Below are 17,791 nucleotides of genomic sequence, written 5' to 3'. Positions count from 1 at the left end.
TGACAGCTGCACTTCATTCTCAAATCCCATCCCAAATCTCACTCCCCACCTGCCCTAAGAGTCTTGCAGCATAAACAATGTTTGGTTCACTCACTTAGCACTGTATTAGTTTAACAATTGTTTGGATTGAATAGTCTATTTTTGTATTTTACTAGCCTACCTCAAGTTGCCCGTGGATGCATCCACTTAGCTTTAGTGCGCCACAACATGCAGGTGGCCCGGCTGTGTGGCTCCTTCCTTCCTGGTCAAGAGTCAAGACAGCCACAACCCCGGCCCAGCTCAGAGTCAGGCAGCTCCGCAGCTTGAAGGCCCGCCCACTCCTGAAAATATCTAATGCAATTGGCTGTTGAATAGCCAATGGATTTTTGACAACTGTGACTGATAATGATAGCCTCAGCCTCGCCTCAAAAATATCAACAACAGCTGCCACTTCATGAGACCCAGTGGCACCCGCCGCAGAGGCACAGCCCAGGAAGCCAACTAAAGTGAAAAAACTGATGCAAAAACGGAAACACTGCGTCCGTTTTTTTCAATACAGATAGGGGTCGCAAAGGCCACGCCAGGGGTCTCAAGAGAGACCGATGGGGTCACAGCTGTGACCCCTTGCAACCACCACATGATGTCTCTGCTCCCATTTTTGATAGTCCTTCCAGGTGTATTTACACTCAGGTGTTTTGTATTTTACATACAGTAAAAAATAATCTAGAATGGAGGGTTCTTCCACCATCCTATACCACTGAAACATTCCATTCTTTTTAATGCTCACTATGCTTGCCCTAGGACATGCTGTCCTATCCTCTCTGCTCATTATGCTTGCCCTAGGACATGCTGTCCTATCCTCTCTGCTCACTATGCTTGCCCTAGGACATGCTGTCCTATCCTCTCTGCTCACTATGCTTGCCCTAGGACATGCTGTCCTATCCTCTCTGCTCACTATGCTTGCATGCTGTCCTATCCTCTCTGCTCACTATGCTTGCCCTAGGACATGCTGTCCTATCCTCTCTGCTCACTATGCTTGCATGCTGTCCTATCCTCTCTGCTCACTATGCTTGCCCTAGGACATGCTGTCCTATCCTCTCTGCTCACTATGCTTGCCCTAGGACATGCTGTCCTATCCTCTCTGCTCACTATGCTTGCATGCTGTCCTATCCTCTCTGCTCACTATGCTTGCCCTAGGACATGCTGTCCTATCCTCTCTGCTCATTATGCTTGCCCTAGGACATGCTGTCCTATCCTCTCTGCTCATTATGCTTGCCCTAGGACATGCTGTCCTATCCTCTCAGTAATAACCAGATCATGCATTCATCTTTTCTTTCTGTGCCACTCCTAGACACTGCACCCGATCTCACAATCTCTGTTCCTAATATGCGGTATGTAATGTATCCCTTAGTTGTTCCACATCGAGGGTAGTGCAAACCCTGCAACTGCATCAACCCCTCCTTCCATAAGTACAAACTTTTATGGACAGTTGTCTCTATGAACACTTGAAAAATATCTGCGCAATCAACCCTCGCCCGCAATCAGTATTCATAATGTATTATTCCATGTGCAGGGCCCGTGGAAATCAGATTTCTCTGCTTTTTGATCAATGGTCAAGGGTTTTCTTTTGGCCTGCCCATTTATGCTAAGCGTTGGCTGGTTTGCTCCTAGCATGTCTTTCCCTTTTCATTAACATTGCCATTTCCCTTTTGGTTCGCTGTCAACGACTTCTTTCGCCAGGAGCACCTGCAAAATGTACACCGAGCTTCCCTTCAGATCGTTTTTTATTCCTGCGTTGACCATAAGCGTGAGCCCAAAGACTAAGACCAGGCAAGTCCTGAAAACTGGTGAACAATGCAACTAACTGCACAAAGGGTTACAGTTCATAATGGCACAACACTTGCAACATTCTGTACACTTTGAACACTTCGTAAAGTGCCAAATGACAAGCCCTTTGGAAGCAGACCTTAGATGTGCCTTATCCTCCATCGAAGGTGTGGCTAGGTGGTACAATGGCATAACCCCATCGTAAATGCATCACAGACCAACTGAGTGTCCATCATGCATGCAGTGGAGGATGCTTGATATGAAATCCGGTGGGGATGTGGAGAGCTGGAATGAGGTGCTCACTTGGGTAATAATGTCTACACCCAAGCCAGTGCAGGAATCTCTAAGTGGCAAGGTACCGTGACAAAAGGACATCATCAAAAATGTCAAAGCAAGCAAGCACGGGAGCAAAGATTGATTCGTTTGCACGTGCATGCATATTAACAGCTGAGTTTGTCACAGACTGCATCTCTCCTGAAGCTGAGTTGTCTGTCAATCATGTTACCCCTATAACATCATTAATCATCTCAATAGGTAGCACAATCCCGGCTGAACCTGCTTTTGTATTGTATTGTATTTTATTTTATTTTTATAGCGCTCCCAGCCCTGAGGCATCTGGGCACTTTTCTTGCAGTGACATATTATACATTTCTGACAATTACATAATACAGGTTAACAGGGAAACATTTGGACAGAATTAGATAATTGTATTTCTCAGTTTAGAAATTCACTGTTCGGGCGGCAATTAAATGAACCAAAGCTGTATAACTCTGTGTGTGAAGAACTAATATGATGATCAAGTAACACATACTCCTGGCCTATAAGCTAAGGTCCCCTACATACTAGAATCACCCAATATGGGAACTCGTGACATGGATGGACTGCTTTAACCTTGGATGCTATTCCTCGGATCCTTTCCCCCTTTTCCATCACGGCATTCCACGCTTCCATGCAACTCTCTGCTTGCATAGCTGGTGTTGTTTCTATCCCCCTGAACCTTATCGAAGTAATCTGCATGCACCTTGAAGTCAGGATTACGTGCATGAGACACTCTTACCATTCACAATCAAACAATGAATAGATGAGGACATGTATCAATAAAAAATAAAAAATAAAGTCGAAATAAACAATTTAAGGAAGACACATTTGGAACTACTAGTGGGCCTTCTGCAAAGATGTGACTTTGTAATTTCCAAAATGGCTTCCATATTAGGAGCCTGTTATTGACTCTCCTCAAGGACACGAGGTGTGAAAGCGCTAAAGCATTGATTGAACGTCCTGTTACAAAAGCCTGGGCTGCCAAGTCACATTCCTTGGATGCCAGTTGCACCTGTCTGCCTGTCCCCCATAGACTTGTTGACATTTGTCACTACTCGAGCCATGGGCGATAATGGCCCAGGTTACTAGTATACATCGCATTCCGGATGTCAGAGGTGATCGTCAAGGGCTTCGATTTGGAGCTTTAGTGGGTTATGTGGACAAAGATTGTGGAAGCCCTTTATTATTTGTTGTGCATTTGTTTCATATAATATAACCTTAAGCATCTTTACAGGAAAAGAAGGAAAACAAAAATAGAATTAAATTAAATGTCTCAATATCTAAAATCCTATTACATCATCCCTATAACAACACTGCATAACATACATTACTTCAGTGATTCAATTGGTCCATTCGGGTCACATGTCATCATGAATCTATTGATGATCAATCATTACATATAGACATGCCATTCTATCAAAACATAATCATGAATTTCATTGACAAGTAAGTCACAGAGATGCTGTGTATTGGATCACCCCTCAACCATACTTAATGCCTTCTTCCAGACAGAAATAGCTGCGCCAGTAATCGCTAATGAAGTGGCCCCTATCCGTGTGCTCCAAAACTGATCACACTGAACAGCCGACATGTGCAGAACTAGAGATTGATATCCTTTTTGATATTGCACACTTAGACCAGGACAATGCCTTAGTACATGTCGAGATGTATCAATCGCGGAATGGCATATTATGCATGTCCTCTCATCATAGGGTACTTTACTCATGTGTAGGTAATATGTTGAGCCGCAAATAACAAATTAATCTTCTTAGATCTTTATTACAGATTTTAACCATGGTAAGTGGTGTGTTTATTTGTACTCATGCCTTGTCTGCTGTATTCCAGATATCTCTCTTTCACGTCAAGCTTAGATGCGGTGCACGCTCTTTCCCAAACGTATGTCCGCTGTTTCAGCTTGCTCCATATTTCAGGAGCGATCCTGTCAGTAGCCGTGGTGGAATTAATGTCCAATGTCAGGTCGACATTACCACAGTGAGTGTGGGCAGTAGCTTTTAATGCAGACAGAAATTGATTGAGACATAGAGCCTGCTACCTGTGGGAAAAATGTTCCACCAGAGTCTCAGTATTAGCCAGGTCAGATATGAATGTAAGATATAATTTATAGCGTTTAAGGTACCAGATAGATCGTAATGAATGTATATACAGTTCACAGTGGAGAGCCTCCACCAGTACTGCATTGGGAACCACAAGATTCAACGTAAGTATTTTTCCCTCAAGATTTTCCAGCCAACCTACATGGGATTCTGATAGCAATTCAAGGACATACATTAGCTCAGGAACAATGTTGGTGGTATATACAGTTAGCAAACCTTCAATGTTGTTCCCACCCTGTCTGGCCACAGAGCGTTAAATCTCGAGCCATTTTCACATCATATTGGTTTTGACATATTCTTCGTAGTCAAGACTAGCAGGAATGGAAGCCCATATATGTATTTATTTACGACTTGCAGGGTGGAATTGTTAAGGTTGCAGAGAAAGAATGTTTGAGTTTGTTCTACCACCAATTACAATTCCCTTTGTCTTGATGAAGTTAATGCCAAGCTGGTTGGCAGACGCATAGTCTTGCAAAGCATAGATAGAATGCTGAAGCGCAATCTGTTTACAGTCCATGAGGACAGTGTCGTCCGCATACATTAACAAAAGGGTAGGCTCCGTTCAAATCCATGTTGGAAAATTGCGTATGCCTCCCAGAATTTTGTCCACATCATGCACATAAAGGATGAACAGCAGGGGTGACAATACGCACCCCTGCTTTAGCCCAACATTAGTTCTGATCTGAGATGAGATGTCACCCTCCGGGTTCAAACAGACAGACACCGTGGTGTCTTGATACAAGGACATAATAAAATAAAGGAGTGAAGAATCCAGGCCCCATTGGCGCAATTTGTTCAAAGCAAAGGATTTAGGAAAATCCATAAAAAAACATGCATACAATTTCCGCTTGCTCACTGCAAACTCAGAAGCTAGATATTGCAGTATCTAAGTGCTGCGTGCCGTGCTCTGGTTCCTTCGAAAGCCTGTTTGGATGCTCTTTAGATGGCCACTAGCTTCAACCCAGGCGTTCAATTTCCCCAAGATCACTGAGGCAAACACCTTAGAATTTGTGTCCAGCATGGCCAGAAGATTGTAATTGGAGGCGTCCTGCATAGCGCCTTTCTTATGCACAGGGATCAATATGGACTCTCTCCAACTATCTGATATTGTTCTGGTAGATATACTATGCCTGAACCAAAGTTCCAAAATCCCGGCCCAATAGTCAGGGTTAGATTTGTACACTATATTCGGAACAGCATCTGGGCCACACGCTCTGGAAGCTCGTAATCTCACAATTATCCCTCGTGTGTCCTCAAGATCAAAATCCGATATCAGTATCAAATTGTCTATAATATGCATCTGCTCACTCATTTCAGCTTGCACATTTATATCGTCATAATAAAATGACAACGTAAGAGTGAGCAAAACTGACTCAGAAATAGAATTGAGCTCCTTGCTTTTGTGGTCAGCCAGATTAGTTCAATTATAGGTCAAGAACTTGTTGTTATCATTGGAGTGTAAGATTTTGAACATGTATGTCCAATTGGCAGTAAGTAGGGAGCAGTTATGATGGCAAAGCCAATTTTTATATTTGGTGAAGAGCCTTGTATTGGCAGCACTCCACTCAATGCTGGACAATTGTTTGGCCTGTCTGATCACAGCCCTGTCTCTGTGGTATTGCTTTCTCCTGGCATCTATTGAAGTATCAAAGGGAACCCACACTTCGCGCCTCTGTGAATTAGCCACGCAGCACAGCTTTACCAGAGCAAAGAGAGAGGGTATGGTCTTATGCATATCCCAACTGTGGCACACTGTGCTGTGGATGTATGCCTGCTCGCCCGGCTGCACCAATGTGACACCATTCTCCCCCGGCAGCACTTCATGTCCTGTGAGGGAACCAGCTAGTCGAGTTTTCAGGGGGTTACATGAGAAAACTCAACCAGTAATTGCACCCCACGTGAACAATCCATCATGTAAGCGACTGCACTTAAATGCACAGGGACATTCTAGCCAGTAATGGGGATGGACTAGCAAACATATCCTGCACAACAGGTTTTCAGAGCCGGAAAATGTTCCGAGAACTCTTTCCTCCCAGTCCTATTTCAGTAGCCAAAGGTGCAGCACAGACGCGCACATCGTGTGGTGTACGCCATTTTGTAGCAGCACGCGCTACACGCCCAGGTCAGGCCCAGCCAGGGGTGTAACAGTAACATGTGAAGAAAACACTGCTCCATGATCTCTCGCACATACCTCATTTATCACTGTAATTTGCAACTTTTGAGCGTCACGGTTGAGGCCGATGCGTTGTACCCCCCCGGGGGGAAGGGACAGAGAGTCAAATACAACAATCTCCGGAAAGCAAACCAATGGGAATCGGAGTAATATTTTTGAAAAACGTCATGTCCGAGAGATACTCCACATCATGGCAATTATCTGATAAAGTTTGTCCACAAAAACATTTTTGATTTTCTGAAACCAGTACGGAACACGTGTTCACAGTCTGCCTGGGAATGTGCATTTCTGAGAGTGTGTCAAGCTTCGCAGTTTATTTATTTATTTTTTAATCCATGCAAAGTAGGTTGAGACACATTTATACGGCAGGCGAGAAAGTGCGGAATTCGAATGCCTCTCTCTGGATTTCGACTGCAAGAATGGGGCGTTAAACAGCGCGTGTCACTTATTGAAAAGCGGCGGCCTCGGTCAATATCTCAATGGGAGTCTGGGCGGCCTGAGTGAAGCGCTGCACTTCCGTTGCCCAATTGAACTTCTGCCCCATTGACGGGGCATCGAGCTTAGGCACCGTGACACAAGTCCACATAGTTCGCTCTGACACAAAAAGTCAACGGAAGTTCATTATTCCATCATCGGAGGTCTACATTACAGAGGGGGGTCTGACAAGTCCAATTGCAACACTACAGCATGGACGTGTTTGCAGTTTGGCCAACAGAAACGCAAAGAAGGTGTACAGGGAACATCAGTAGGTTTGGGACACATGCGCCATGCAGACACGCAGCCTCTGCTTTGGCATGGACCCTGGAGACTTCACCATGGTAAAAACTTAACGTCCTCTGCACATCTGCGGGCGATGGCGTCACCGTGTCCAAAGCAGTGGTTTAAGTGAACGAAAAGAAGTAGGGCAACTATGTTCCCCACTGGCCTGCGCCCCCCAAACACATGTGCCTGCTGTTCAGGGCAGTGCACTGAAGTGCAAGTTTCATCTTCTCCCTGCACTTTTATTTTAAAACAAAACCATTCTGGAACGGTTTCTTTTAAAAATAAAAGTATAGGAACAGTAAAACTTTTTTTTTTTTTTAAGTAGAGGAGCACCGCTCCCAAACGCATCTGCCCACTTCGACCTCTGGTCCAAAGGCTGGAACAACACCAGCATGTGCCAGAGGCCCAAGGCTGACGCTTAAAGTGGGCCCCAATTGATATTAGATGCCTTTTGATGACAGTCTGTGAGTTGCCCGCAGACACCTAGACTGGCACACTGCTTAGCTACAGACTGAGAGAGTGCTATCTAGGGTTCTGGGGTTCCAGCCCGGAGAGAGCATCTCTCCCCGGGATCCCACTGGACTGTCCACTTCCAGAAGGCCCTGGCTATGCTGCATCCGTGCCTAGCTCAAACACATCACATTGCCTGCAATCCAGCCCCTTTCTAGAGAGAGGCTCAGCTGGAACACATTACTGAATTGCGTGCGGCCACGAGTTGGGGGTAATTCCCGTAAAAAGCTACGGAGAGATGCAACAGGGAGGCTGCAGTCGTGTACACGGCACTGCAGTAGACTGGCTCTTAACGCTCACCTGTTTCCTTGGAGACGGCTCGCCAACTGATCAGAATTACTTTGAACGCCACAAGCGGTGTTTTTGGAGAACTCTCTTGCCAGCCAGTGTTGGAGCTGCTACCTCCTGCCAAACTGTCTGGGTGCATTTCTGAGCGCACGGTCAGCCTTGCCAGGAAGTGCGCATAGAGGAGGCGAGGGGGACGCCCTGGTGCTTGAAGGACTGGTCTAGCAGGTTAGTAAGGACTGGTGTCGCTGGTCAACGGCGAACCATTGGAAGAAGTTATGCAGTGTCGAGGTGCTACTTGCGGGGGCTGTGAATGGCCGTGTGCCCCATGGAGTTCTCCGATTGCGGGAAAATGTCACTATTTGCACTTCTAGAATGTGAGTTAGTTTGTATTTAGTTATTTGATGCCCAGGCCTATTGTTCATTCCAGTCCACCCTTTAGCTGTAGGGGAGAGGGATCTGGTTCTCGAATGTGACTAATTCTGTAAGCGCCCCCCACCCCCTGCCAGTTCTTGATATGGGACCTGAAAGTGAGAATGGGGACCCAATGCCTTAGGATGAGGTTCAGCCACAGTGTTCTTCCGAGGCTGGCAGACAAATTAGCCTTTTTTCAGTCTGCCTGGGCCACAAATGTCACATGCAGAGTGGCGGGAGTAGAAACTTAGAAGTAATCATAACCACTGGCAATTGCGCTGGAAAGCCCCCCCCCCCCCCAAAACGAGTTGGTTTTAAGCCAGCTGTGCCATTACAGAAGGAAGCCATATACAGTTTAAATTTGTTCTCAGATTAAAGGAACAGTGGAGACCAAATTTGCCATTTCAGACGTGCCTTAACCTGCACACGTGGCGAAGGATTACGCATCCTAGAGACTTGGGGGATGTGCCACCCTGCTAACACTGAAACCCGCTGTTGCGAGTGTTTTCTTCAACCGTTCGTAGATGTGTGCCAACCATGGCAGGTGGCACTGTGATTGGGCTATTCGGACCTACACCCAGCTGGAGGGGGGACTTTTGCTGTAGGATGGAGGAGGGTGACACTGTGGCTATGTGATCCTCACTGGACGCCCGCCCTGAGCGACAGGAGTTGCCTGCACCCTTAATGCCGCGTGTGTCGGTGTGTGCCGCCGTGCGTGTGTGTATAGAGCGGTGGGGGGGGGGGGGGCGTGGGGGAGGGTTCAAAGGACTCCAATCACATGGCGATTACCTGGCGCGATTCAAGAGATGACAGTATGTTCTTGCGGTAACAGCCTTGTGCTGGGGGCATGGCCTACAGATGGTACCATAATAAGATCACCAATTAAATCCAGTCTTCCCACCGAGCCGTGAACTTTGACATGCCTTTACATCTTAGGTGTATCAGATAAGTCCATGCAGGTGTGTGAACTTGGCCTCTATATGTGCTTCGGTGGTGCTTACATAACGCTGGATGTGGCTCTGTACAGCGTTGTATATTGTTGCCAATGCACTGAGCAAGCAATCAATGGCAGAGAAGGCGATTGGTACAATTGTGTTTTAAAAAGCAAGGGACATATAAGTCCCCCTGCCGGGGTGTTTGCATGGTTCTTATGCCAATGCGTGTACTTGCCGAGACGCACCTTAACAAGCAGCATTGTCTTTGCTTCTGAAATCAGTGGATTTTGGGAAATCAAGAATCGCTCTAGAACCATTCTTAAAGAGCGTTCCATGTTCACTTTTATCGCAGAAATAGTTGAAAAATAAAGGAGTCTTACTTTAAAAAAACCCAAGAAGAAATCCTTGCAATGGTTTGGTTGCTGCGCCCTGGGGTACTGGAGGGCGGGGTCGGGGTAGGGGAGTATTTAGAAAGCGGATACGGAACAACAGGCATCCAGACCTGTTGTTCAATTCATTACAGATGTGCCCGTGGCTGAACGACTCCTGCAGATCCCCCCTTCCCCGTCATCCCCCCCTCCTTCTGCCACCGCCCCTGGGACTGATGAGGGCTGAGGAGAGCTGCTAGAAGGCCGCGCGGGGAAAGCGATTGAAAAAAAAAACCCGAAGAGGGGCGTGTGGGAGAGTTGGACGGATGAATGAAGAGAGAGGCATCGACAGACAGACTCAACATCCCATCGAAAGACAGACAGCCAGACAGACTCAACATCCCATCGAAAGACAGGCAGCCAGACAGACTCAACATCCCATCGAAAGACAGGCAGCCAGACAGACTCAACATCCCATCGAAAGACAGGCAGCCAGACAGACTCAACATCCCATCGAAAGACAAGCAGCCAGACAGACTCAACATTCCGATGAAAATAGCCGCTTAATGGAGCCATCCCCGGGAGCGGCTGCTTCTCTTTAAAAGCAGTGCGTGCTTTCTGAAGCAGAGTTACTGCCAGATAAAGTCATTCCTTTCCCTTAAATAGCTTAACAGGCCCTTTCAGCTATGTGTTAGTGTTCCTTGTACGTGTTCCCATATGGCCCTTTACCAAAAACACTGCACAGGGGCGGTGCCTGTGTTGAGAGCAGACACATGTCAAGGGCTCTTCTAAAATGGGTCCTTTTAAAACACACTGGACACCTGATTGGTGAATGAAAACAGTGGTGGTCTGGTCAACAGGGCATTGTGGAGATACACCAGTGGGCCTGTATCCCACGGGCCTGCTGTGTGTGGGTACCCTGGTGTTCTCCTCCTCGTGCCGCCATCCCAGACAGCAAACCCCTTCCCGCGTTCTCTCCTCACCCCATGCTTTAAAAGCAAATAATTAGATATACATCTGCCAGCATGTTCTTCCTCAATCTCAACACATGTTTACCATTTTTATTGTAGCTTTACTTTCTTCATGCTTATATATGGCCAAACATGCTTTAAGCTGCAGTGTTTGAAGCCACTTTTCGAAACGTTCTTGGACAGAGGTCTCCCTAAATCTTAGTGGGGTTTGGCGTTCTCGCGCGCAGTGAAATGTGAAGACACTTTACAACGTTGTTCCAGGTCCACATGTTGTTCCTGGTCCAGCGCTGATCGAAAACATGTGACGTGCGTAGTACAGAGGTTTAGAGTTACTGGGAGTGAAACTGTAAGAATGCTGAAAGGGAAAACGCATTGAGGCTCCAGAAAAGGGGGGCTGTTTTTCTTGCAACTTCAGCTGTCTTTGCTGCACTGTGCCTGGGCCTCTCAAGTTGTCCCATGACAGCCCTATGTCATTTTGTAAGTGTTTATTTAATTTTAGTTTGGGCTGTTAGGTGTCGATTGAGACACCTATAAGTTGAAACGTGTGCATTAGAGTACAGATAGGGAGAACTGGCATATGTGGAGGGAAGCACAGCTTGTAGGTGTTTGGTAATTTGCCCACCTATTGAGCACCTGTGGCCAAGCTAATCCCTATGGCCATTCCCCACCCAGTTGCTGCCCCTTCCGGCCCAAAACAACTCCTTATGGGAACTCTTGGAACTACCCTTTTAATCAAGCCTTTCCATCAAACCTTCCACTCAAAGTGACTGTCAGTGTTTTTTCAAAGCAGTCTTCTCAGACTGTAGGGCCAGAATCATGGAATATTTGTCCGGTTCAAAGTGAATTAGCACTGCTGAAAAGTGACTTTGCACTGCCGACACAAATCCTGATTCAGGGAACGGTGCAAAGTGAATTTTTGCAGTGCAAAGTCCGGGCAAAGTCAGCACATAGTCATTTTTTCAGCATAAAATGACTTTGCCCGATCTTTGCACTGCAAAATACACTTTGCACAGTTTCATGAATCAGGGTTTGTGTCAGCAGTCACTTTTCAGCAGTGCTAATTCACTTTGAACCGGGCAAATATTCCATGAATCGAGCACTTAATGAATTAGGTCCCGATTCATGGAATTATCTGCACGGGAAATAGGGTACTTGCGTGCGCAACTGTGCGAAAATCTGCTTTTGTTGATTCATGGAATCGAATGTGCAGTACTTTTCCTGGACTTGCGTCTAGTTCATGCTGGCTCAGCACGTCTGTGCGAGTCATCGAGGGTCTTGCTTGAGACTCCAAGCAGTGCTTGGGTGTGGCTTGCAAAGAGGGCTGTGAATGTGGCAGAGCACCAAAAATGAGGAAGAACTTGCGAAGAAGTGGGCGTTCCAAGGGACAGCCTGCAGGCAGTCCCTCGCATGCCCACAATTGCATGTCGGATTTCGGGGTGCATGTACTCAATCAGGGTTCCGATGTAACTTAGGGGTACGCATAAGCAGTGTAGCTGGATGCAGGAACGTTTTACAGGGGTTTGCATGTATATTTCCTGAGCTATTGCTGAGTTATGATTTTTCATGCGCATGTTGTCGGGATGCCGGGTACAGTTACGGGGGACCTCACACAGGGTCCTTGAGTAGCAGCTCTGCTTACCGGGGACACCATGCAATGTTTGAAGGGTGCGTGTAAGGTAGCTGTTCTGGCTGTTCATGCTTTGCGTGTGTGCGTGTTGGGGCGTTCCCACCATGACTTGCGAATACGGTTACTTTGTGCTGTTAATTCCACAAATACACGGGGCACACATTTTAATTTCTGTGCGCAGGCTTGTGCAATATCCTTCTCGGCGCCTGGCCCTTGCATGATTTCTGGGCACATTTCTATGAATGGAGTTGTACACCGGCTAGTGGTGTAATAAAAATGTCTTAACCAGGTCTGCCAACAGCCTCTCGATTTATAGACAGTAGGCATGTCCTTAACTGAAGTCCTGTTAAAAACAAGCGTTGGCAAAGTCACGTGTTTTGGTTTGTGTGTACATGTTAGGCATGTGCCAGGCACTGCTATTAGATACCCAGGTACAGGCACCATTTGCACACCTGCTAAGATCAATGGCCAGTTAATACCACTACGGCTGTGCCCGGCAAGTGTCTTTCCCATGCATAGACAAAATCCCACACTGGTGGCATTGCCAATGCTTGTTTCATGTTGTTATATTCCCCGAGATTTGTTTTTCCCTAATGTAAATGCAGAACTGCATGCACGTAAAACAAAAAACAAAAACAGACGGGGTGAGCTGCCTACATCTGCCATGGGTCAGGCAAGTTGAGAGCTGCGCTATGAATGAAGTACACGCATGGCCTAAATCCCTTCCAGCTTCAATGGTAACGCTCGCATGCGGTTTTTATAGTACACATCGGGAAATGACGTTAGCACGGCAATCGTGCGTGCTTATGTCTCCCTGGCGTATGCCTTTCTCGCTTAGCTTTCTGTCTCTCATGCTTTGCAACACAACGCAGCTCTCTGAATATTTGCTTGTCCCGGGCCATCCCAACGTGTATGCACCGGTTACTGTCATGCTATAATAGTACTGCATGCGCTTTATAAAAGAGAAACGCGCGGTGTAGTTCACTAGCACATAGAACACACACGAAGCCCAGCCACCGCAAGGGGGCAGCACAAACCAATTACGGTGGTGCCTGTTACAATAAACTTGGATTTTAAATGGAACCCTACAAGTTGTTAATGCAATAAAACATATGTAAAATCCATTTCTATTTCACTTAAAACAAACCCTGCCTCGCTGCCACGGGCGCTGCGAGACAGCCACACGGTCAGCCTGGGCTCGAAATCAGCAAACGGTTCATGGAGCTGGTTAAAAGCTTCGAGAGAAAGGCTCCCTACCTTGTTGGGGAAGAGTTTGCTAGTTCCAAAATGCATCCAAACGGCGCGTACATGTCAGCAGCGACAAACGGGCATCTGTAATGGGGACGCATTTGGCATCTATGCCAGGTTGACAGGACCTGGGGAGACGCGTTATCTCTCTCTCACGCCAGCCTCCAAATCCTCTTGCCTTCCGGAGCTGTCATTTCCACCTGAATACACAAAGCGAGCGGTTATTAAATATGCAACTTTATTGCGAGTCACTGCCGTGTCCTCGGACTCGGATTCTGCCGACGTCTTCGCGGTCATGGACACATGCAGTATAGGCGCATGTTAGAGGCGCCGTCGGTCTTCCGGTATCGCGGTCCGCAGGCTCACCCGAGAGGCAGCGCTTTGCAAATAAACGCAGGCAGGCATCCGCACCAGATCCGGGCGCCGCAGTCCTCAGATGCTCGCAGGCTGGAGGTCGCCCTAGGCACAGGCTGATGGCATGCAGTGCGGCGCAGTCGTTGATGCCTTCAGAGCAGATCGTGCTGCTCCAGCGGCCGCTCCTCCTCGCAGGGCTCGGAGTGCAGAGGCAAGAGAAGTACGGAGAGAAAAACGACAGCGAGAGGTAGAGTGCGGCTCTGACAAGGGGAGGGGTGGAGCTGAATGAGTACTTACTTGCACGTACCGCTAGCAGTCCCCCGGATCCTAGTGCTCAGGTCACTAGCAGGGCAGCCCGGCGGATGCGTCATTGCACGACCCCCCTAAGGCGGGGGCTTGGCACACTTTCATGTGCTGCAGGCGCTTCTTCTGAGCTGAGGAGCTGGGAAGTGGGCGCCTCGCTCTTTGGGAGTCACCTGAAACAGAAGCCCCGTGTGTGAACATCATAACATACTTGTCAACTCTTCAAAAGTGCAGGATGTCAAGTCGAGATACTCAAGTTTATGTAATTAGCTACACCTAGCCTATAGCCATAGACCACAATCTTCTTTGGCGCGTTTAAGCCAATGTATATTTATGGAAAAATGGCATTGATCCCACTAAGCCAGAGGGCCCAAAACGATTTTGCACGTCCCTGCTCGCATAAGATTTTCTGCGCGCTCTGTGTATTCAGGGCGGGGCTCCCTTCTGTGGAGTAACCTCCCTCTCTCTCTGGGTCTTGAGCAGGACCTCCTAAAGTTCAGAAAAAAACCTCAAGACCTTTCTCTTTACTTCTTCCTTCTCCTCCTCTCTTCCCCGGTAATCTTACAGCATCGTGAAGGATGTGCTGGGCCCTTATGTATCCTCGGGGCTCTGACCTGTCCACCCCCTCACTTCCTTCATCCCAGCCACTGTCTGTTTTCACTGCACTTGCTTTGCCCCAGGCCCCGGGCCGCATGAAATGCGGGACGATAGAGGGTCTGGGAGTTTAGGCACGGGGTGGGGGAAAACGGCGCGAAAGCGTAGGGAGGGGCGTCCGAACGGCGCCACAAGAAACAAAATCCAGGAAAGGGCAGGAAGCGGCACCTGGGAAGGTGCGAAATATAACAGCAAGGGGTCATGGGGTCATGGGGGTAACCCGGCCGCCCCCAAGAAGGAACAAAAGGCTGTGGGTGTATAAGTAAGCCAGGAAAAGGAGAGGCGGCACAAACCAGGTAAAGAGCTCACCTCTCTCGGGTAGGCTCTTAGTGCCTGGATAAGGGGAAGGAAAAACGTTTGCCAACCAACCCACCCTACAATAATAACGGAAGAAGAGGGGTGCAGGCAGGAGCCGGTACGCCAAGTACTCTTTCAGTACACGGTCCAAAAAAGAAGGAGCAGGCAGAAGTGGGAACGCCGAGTACTCTTTCGGTACACGGTCCAAGACATGTTGTAGGCGGCATGTGCCCAGGAACGAAGGCCCAGGGATAACAAGGACTCAGGAGGAGCCTTGGGCAACTTCGGGACTGGACACAAGGTGCCCAAAAGCATATGGCAGTGTATTGATTTTTGTGTGTTGTATTTTCTGTAAGAAAATAAAATGCCTACGGCCTACAACTTTTCCATACACATAATTTGTCTGTGATTTATTACTTAGGTAGTGACCTGGTAAGAAGAGCAAAGCGAGCCCACACTGCTCAGCCTAAGACTTAGGGAGTTTGCACTTATGTTCCTCTTCTCTTCTTAAGCACTTCACAGCTAGCACTTCTCAATGAGCACCACAGCACCTTTCCCTTAACTCCTGCACTTGCACGTTCTGAACACTTCTGAACACTCACAAGGCATAGTAGGTTTGTCACCCTCCCTTTCATTCCCATTGTTTGTAATATTAATTCAATTATTTATTTATCGCTGTTGTAATTCATTGTCTTCCTTCCCCTGTCCCCGCCCTATTTCCCTGTGAGCGCTTTGAAACGGTTTTTGCTAATTGTGTAAGCGCCTAACGAATGACCAATAAATAAATAAAAATTGTTCCTGCAAAGTAACCCTTTGCGAAAATTGCATCGGGAACGCCCCTACAGATAGCAATTCCTGCCGCATATACAGACCTTTGTGCACTCCTCGAACGAGAAGCAATGCACCCGGCAATACTGCACATGTACCCCTACAACCAAGGCGACCTTTGACTGGGGATTTCCCCGACGTGAGGTTGCACATTCTCATCAGTTAATATGCTTGGTTCAGCGCAGTTGTGGGTGTGCGATTGACTCGCTTGGGCCCTCGACACACCCACACTATGTCTTGTTCTTCCTCATTCCGCATGTTCCGCATGCTCCTTTGAGCTCTGCATAGGCCCAACCCACCCTCTGCGTGGAGTCTAGGTCAATGGGCTCGACTGAAAGCAAGGACACGCAGGACCTGCAGGGAGGCCCCGCTGTGTACAGGTTTTTCCTGCAAAGTCGATTCCATGAATCAACAAAGGGGGGTGGGAGGTTTACGCACTGAATGGCCAGCAAAGTCCAGATTTACCCCACAAAGTATTCCATGAATCAGCCCCTTAGTGTTTGAAGAGTACAGGCAGTGTACCGTTAGATACAATACAGATAAGGGCAAGGGACAGTGCACACGTTAGGGGAAAAGGCAGTCAACTGAGAGGGTGGTGGGAGAAAGTACTGGGGACGTACTGATGGACATACCTATACCTGCACTACATGAATTACTTAGAATATATGAATTACTTTGATTTGACAAAAAATGATGACTTGTTTTATTTTCTTATATGATGCATTATTTAGTAGTTTATCATGCTGTAAATGAATATCTCTATTATCCAACTAAACGCTTTGCTTATTTGAATCCTACTTTTCCATGTCACAGTCCTGAAGCATTGAAGGGTTGTCATGCCAGAGACAGGTACCCATTCAAGTGACATCATGTTAATTAAGAAAGTGCCCTAAACCTAGTCCCTTCCACAAGGATGAGCAATAACACACACCCTCCCAACCAATTCATCCTAGATAATACCAACCTAAGAAATCCAAGGCTTTAACGAATACATTAAGGACAAGTGGCAAAGACTCTGAGGAGGAAGTATATGATTCTGAGTAGTGAGCATTACAATGAAGTAATCTAGACATTACTTTGTCACATATGTTCCTTGTTCCAGTCCTATAGTTTAGAGGATATAGTAAACATCTATATTTTACTTAAGAAATAAAGATATAACTGCGAGGACAGCTCAGGGGAATGTTGTGTGCCTGTTCAAGTGGTTGGCATCTCTGGGATTCTGACATGTAGCATGACACTATATAAATCACCAATAATAAGAACATTTGGAAAATATACTGACTACATGCACTGTAGTGGAAAGAAACACCACATGTTGAATCTATAGCACTCATGAATCAACAGGCAGTATATGATGGTGAATGTTTAAGACACTCGTGGCCTGGTCAATAAAAGACAACGAGGAAATCCGTTTTTTTGAAAGTCTACAGTGCATTCAAGTACTGTTCTACCAACCTACTGACATAGCAGATGAGAATGTCCAGGAGAAAAAGTGGGCAAATGTAATTGCAGATGAAGATGAAACTGAAACTTCTGTTCAGGCAAAAAGAAAGCAGACGTGATCAAAAAGTAGTAATCTAAAAAGCAGAGAGAAAGTAAACATCAGAACACCAAGTTCACCAGATCTAGTGCTCACTGTTATGGCCACAAAAAAGGAGAGATTAAAGTAAAAGGAGCAGACTGATACCCAAGAAAAAGGCCCAAAGGGAGCTTCTTGCAAGGAACAGCTAATAACGCCAGTGGGGCAAATGTATCTACATTTGAGGTCTGGACATGAAGAATCTTTGCAATGAGTGAGCAGCATAGGGTTTAATTTAAAAA

General features: G+C 46.9%; 1 protein-coding gene across 4 annotated transcripts in view; it reads right to left on the bottom strand.

Moving 5' to 3' along the window:
- DSEL (dermatan sulfate epimerase like) overlaps positions 1–14,366 on the bottom strand; it is a 72,333-nt gene extending 57,967 nt beyond the window's left edge. Inside the window, exon 1 of one of the 4 annotated variants that reach the window (XM_069620788.1) lies at positions 14,183–14,366. The gene's annotated coding sequence lies outside the window, so the exon portion shown is untranslated. Of the gene's footprint in view, positions 1–160; positions 181–7,983; positions 8,108–13,540; positions 14,101–14,182 lie in introns of those variants that run through there. The other 3 variants (XM_069620786.1, XM_069620787.1, XM_069620789.1) reach the window with 3 other exon arrangements.
- Between the last annotated feature and the right edge of the window lie 3,425 nt (positions 14,367–17,791).

The sequence above is a fragment of the Ambystoma mexicanum genome, chromosome 5q (genome assembly GCF_040938575.1).
Source record: "Ambystoma mexicanum isolate Mex_15411 chromosome 5q, UKY_AmexF1_1, whole genome shotgun sequence".
In the NCBI taxonomy this organism is placed as follows: Eukaryota; Metazoa; Chordata; class Amphibia; order Caudata; family Ambystomatidae; genus Ambystoma; species Ambystoma mexicanum.
Note: the sequence above shows the minus strand (reverse complement) of the source record. Positions and strands in the feature narration are given on the sequence as shown.